The following is a 5,236-nucleotide window of genomic DNA, read 5'->3' as shown; positions in this document are numbered from 1 at the left end:
CCACCGCCGACCCTCCGGGGCCGACTATTAAGTCCCACCGCCGACCCTCCGGGGCCGACTATTAAGTCCCACCGCCGACCCTCCGGGGCCGACTATTAAGTCCCACCGCCGACCCTCCGGGGCCGACTATTAAGTCCCACCGCCGACCCTCCGGGGCCGACTATTAAGTCCCACCGCCGACCCTCCGGGGCCGACTATTAAGTCCCACCGCCGACCCTCCGGGGCCGACTATTAAGTCCCACCGCCGACCCTCCGGGGCCGACTATTAAGTCCCACCGCCGACCCTCCGGGGCCGACTATTAAGTCCCACCGCCGACCCTCCGGGGCCGACTATTAAGTCCCACCGCCGACCCTCCGGGGCCGACTATTAAGCCCACTGCCAGAGATAGCACTCATGGGAATCTCTCTGGGCCCGACTATTAAGTCCAACTGTGACTTATGCTTGGAAATGTGACTTATGCTTGGAAATGTGACTTATGCTGGCAAATGTGACTTATGCTGGCAAATGTGACTTATGCTGGCAAATGTGACTTATGCTGGCAAATGTGACTTATGCTGGGAAATGTGACTTGTCCTCCCAAATGTGACTTATGCTGGCAAATGTGACTTATGCTGGCAAATGTGACTTATGCTGGCAAATGTGACTTATGCTGGCAAATGTGACTTATGCTGGCAAATGTGACTTATGCTGGCAAATGTGACTTATGCTGGGAAATGTGACTTGTCCTCCCAAATGTGACTTATGCTGGCAAATGTGACTTATGCTGGCAAATGTGACTTATGCTGGCAAATGTGACTTATGCTGGCAAATGTGACTTATGCTGGCAAATGTGACTTATGCTGGCAAATGTGACTTATGCTGGCAAATGTGACTTATGCTGGCAAATGTGACTTATGCTGGCAAATGTGACTTGTCCTCCCAAATGTGACTTATGCTGGGAAATGTGACTTGTCCTCCCAAATGTGACTTATGCTGGCAAATGTGACTTGTCCGCCCGAATGTGACTTATCCAGCTAAATGAGACTTCTCCCTAAGCTGAGCTCCAGGGAGGGTAGCTGGTAGACTGGGGGCTTAATCTTCAGCTTCTACCGGGCTTATGGAGCCCTGAGTCGGCCTGGCTCTCCCAGCCGCCGGGGACAATCTCTCCCTCTCTCCTGGAACCCTGGGCCAGCCTGCCGCCTCAGGCTCGCCCCCCTGGGTCTCCTGGAAGTGGCGCCGCCTTGTGGACGAGCCGGGGAGAGCGGCTCTCCGTTGCCATCCGGTGGATTTTTAGCAGAATGCAGCCTGCAACCTGAATGCTGGCGCCGCCTTGTGGACAAGCCGGGGAGCGCGCCTCTCCGTTGCCATCCGGTGGATTTTTAGCAGATTGCAGCCTTCCACCTGCTAGGGACTTAGCCTCCGGCGTTACCCAGGCTCGGGTAGCCCTGGGTAGGCCTGGCTTTCCCAGCCGCCTGGGACAATCTCTCCCTCTCTCCTGGAACCCTGGGCCTGCCTGCCGCCTCAGGCTTAGCCCCCTGGGTTGCCTGGAAGTGGTGCCCTCTTGGTAGACACTTAGCAGAATGCAGCCTGCCACCTGCTAGGGACTGAGCCTCCGGCATTACCCAGGCTCGGGTAGCCCTGGGTAGGCCTGGCTCTCCCAGCCGCCTGGGACAATCTCTCCCTCTCTCCTGGAACCCTGGGCCAGCCTGCCGCCTCAGGCTCGCCCCCCTGGGTCTCCTGGAAGTGGCGCCGCCTTGTGGACGAGCCGGGGAGAGCGGCTCTCCGTTGCCATCCGGTGGATTTTTAGCAGAATGCAGCCTGCAACCTGAATGCTGGCGCCGCCTTGTGGACAAGCCGGGGAGCGCGCCTCTCCGTTGCCATCCGGTGGATTTTTAGCAGATTGCAGCCTTCCACCTGCTAGGGACTTAGCCTCCGGCGTTACCCAGGCTCGGGTAGCCCTGGGTAGGCCTGGCTTTCCCAGCCGCCTGGGACAATCTCTCCCTCTCTCCTGGAACCCTGGGCCTGCCTGCCGCCTCAGGCTTAGCCCCCTGGGTTGCCTGGAAGTGGTGCCCTCTTGGTAGACACTTAGCAGAATGCAGCCTGCCACCTGCTAGGGACTGAGCCTCCGGCATTACCCAGGCTCGGGTAGCCCTGGGTAGGCCTGGCTCTCCCAGCCGCCTGGGACAATCTCTCCCTCTCTCCTGGAACCCTGGGCCAGCCTGCCGCCTCAGGCTCGCCCCCCTGGGTCTCCTGGAAGTGGCGCCGCCTTGTGGACGAGCCGGGGAGAGCGGCTCTCCGTTGCCATCCGGTGGATTTTTAGCAGAATGCAGCCTGCAACCTGAATGCTGGCGCCGCCTTGTGGACAAGCCGGGGAGCGCGCCTCTCCGTTGCCATCCGGTGGATTTTTAGCAGATTGCAGCCTTCCACCTGCTAGGGACTTAGCCTCCGGCGTTACCCAGGCTCGGGTAGCCCTGGGTAGGCCTGGCTTTCCCAGCCGCCTGGGACAATCTCTCCCTCTCTCCTGGAACCCTGGGCCTGCCTGCCGCCTCAGGCTTAGCCCCCTGGGTTGCCTGGAAGTGGTGCCCTCTTGGTAGACACTTAGCAGAATGCAGCCTGCCACCTGCTAGGGACTGAGCCTCCGGCATTACCCAGGCTCGGGTAGCCCTGGGTAGGCCTGGCTTTCCCAGCCGCCTGGGACAATCTCTCCCTCTCTCCTGGAACCCTGGGCCTGCCTGCCGCCTCAGGCTTAGCCCCCTGGGTTGCCTGGAAGTGGTGCCCTCTTGGTAGACACTTAGCAGAATGCAGCCTGCCACCTGCTAGGGACTGAGCCTCCGGCATTACCCAGGCTCGGGTAGCCCTGGGTAGGCCTGGCTCTCCCAGCCGCCTGGGACAATCTCTCCCTCTCTCCTGGAACCCTGGGCCAGCCTGCCGCCTCAGGCTCGCCCCCCTGGGTCTCCTGGAAGTGGCGCCGCCTTGTGGACGAGCCGGGGAGAGCGGCTCTCCGTTGCCATCCGGTGGATTTTTAGCAGAATGCAGCCTGCAACCTGAATGCTGGCGCCGCCTTGTGGACAAGCCGGGGAGCGCGCCTCTCCGTTGCCATCCGGTGGATTTTTAGCAGATTGCAGCCTTCCACCTGCTAGGGACTTAGCCTCCGGCGTTACCCAGGCTCGGGTAGCCCTGGGTAGGCCTGGCTTTCCCAGCCGCCTGGGACAATCTCTCCCTCTCTCCTGGAACCCTGGGCCTGCCTGCCGCCTCAGGCTTAGCCCCCTGGGTTGCCTGGAAGTGGTGCCCTCTTGGTAGACACTTAGCAGAATGCAGCCTGCCACCTGCTAGGGACTGAGCCTCCGGCATTACCCAGGCTCGGGTAGCCCTGGGTAGGCCTGGCTCTCCCAGCCGCCTGGGACAATCTCTCCCTCTCTCCTGGAACCCTGGGCCAGCCTGCCGCCTCAGGCTCGCCCCCCTGGGTCTCCTGGAAGTGGCGCCGCCTTGTGGACGAGCCGGGGAGAGCGGCTCTCCGTTGCCATCCGGTGGATTTTTAGCAGAATGCAGCCTGCAACCTGAATGCTGGCGCCGCCTTGTGGACAAGCCGGGGAGCGCGCCTCTCCGTTGCCATCCGGTGGATTTTTAGCAGATTGCAGCCTTCCACCTGCTAGGGACTTAGCCTCCGGCGTTACCCAGGCTCGGGTAGCCCTGGGTAGGCCTGGCTTTCCCAGCCGCCTGGGACAATCTCTCCCTCTCTCCTGGAACCCTGGGCCTGCCTGCCGCCTCAGGCTTAGCCCCCTGGGTTGCCTGGAAGTGGTGCCCTCTTGGTAGACACTTAGCAGAATGCAGCCTGCCACCTGCTAGGGACTGAGCCTCCGGCATTACCCAGGCTCGGGTAGCCCTGGGTAGGCCTGGCTCTCCCAGCCGCCTGGGACAATCTCTCCCTCTCTCCTGGAACCCTGGGCCAGCCTGCCGCCTCAGGCTCGCCCCCCTGGGTCTCCTGGAAGTGGCGCCGCCTTGTGGACGAGCCGGGGAGAGCGGCTCTCCGTTGCCATCCGGTGGATTTTTAGCAGAATGCAGCCTGCAACCTGAATGCTGGCGCCGCCTTGTGGACAAGCCGGGGAGCGCGCCTCTCCGTTGCCATCCGGTGGATTTTTAGCAGATTGCAGCCTTCCACCTGCTAGGGACTTAGCCTCCGGCGTTACCCAGGCTCGGGTAGCCCTGGGTAGGCCTGGCTTTCCCAGCCGCCTGGGACAATCTCTCCCTCTCTCCTGGAACCCTGGGCCTGCCTGCCGCCTCAGGCTTAGCCCCCTGGGTTGCCTGGAAGTGGTGCCCTCTTGGTAGACACTTAGCAGAATGCAGCCTTCCACCTGCTAGGGACTTAGCCTCCGGCATTACCCAGGCTCGGGTAGCCCTGGGTAGGCCTGGCTTTCCCAGCCGCCTGGGACAATCTCTCCCTCTCTCCTGGAACCCTGGGCCAGCCTGCCGCCTCAGGCTTAGCCCCCTGGGTTGCCTGGAAGTGGTGCCCTCTTGGTAGACACTTAGCAGAATTCAGCCTGCCGCCTGCTAGGGACTCAGCCTCCGGCATGTACCCAGGCTCGGGTAGCCCTGGCTTTCCCAGCCGCCTGGGACAATCTCTCCCTCTCTCCTGGAACCCATGGCCGGCCTGCCGCCTCAGGCTCGCCCCCCTGGGTTTCCTGGAAGTGGAGCCGCCTTGTGGACAAGCCGGGGAGCGCGGCTCTCCGTTGCCATCCGGTGGATTTTTAGCAGATTGCAGCCTGCCACCTGCTAGGGACTTAGTCTCTGGCGTTACCCAGGCTCGGGTAGCCCTGCCTTTTCCCAGCCGCCTGGGACAATCTCTCCCTCTCTCCTGGAACCCATGGCCGGCCTGCCGCCTCAGGCTCGGCCCCCTGGGTCTCCTGGAAGTGTCTCCCTCTGGTAGACACTTAGCAGAATGCAGCCTGCCACCTGCTAGGGACTTGGCCTCTGGCTTCACCCAGGCTGGGGTGGCCCCGGGTCGGCCCGGCTTCTCGGCCTTCAGGGACAATCTCCCCGTCTCTCCTGGAACCCCGGGCCGGCCTCCCGCATATTTGGGAAAACGCATATTTTGAAAAGCACACTGAAGTCAGCTAGTCTTTTGCCACTCCCTTGTCCCCCCTCCGGGCTCGCCGCCGGTCGGCGGGGAGGAGGAGCGGGCGTCCGCCGGCGTCCCGGCGTCCGTCCCGTCTCCCCCCTCCGGCCCTCCGGCGGGAGAAGAGGTCGCTCAGCAGGCGG

Source organism: Leptodactylus fuscus, unplaced genomic scaffold (assembly GCF_031893055.1).
Source record: "Leptodactylus fuscus isolate aLepFus1 unplaced genomic scaffold, aLepFus1.hap2 HAP2_SCAFFOLD_1274, whole genome shotgun sequence".
Taxonomy (NCBI): Eukaryota; Metazoa; Chordata; class Amphibia; order Anura; family Leptodactylidae; genus Leptodactylus; species Leptodactylus fuscus.
The sequence above is the reverse complement of the archived record's forward strand: the minus strand, read 5'-3'. Positions refer to the sequence as shown.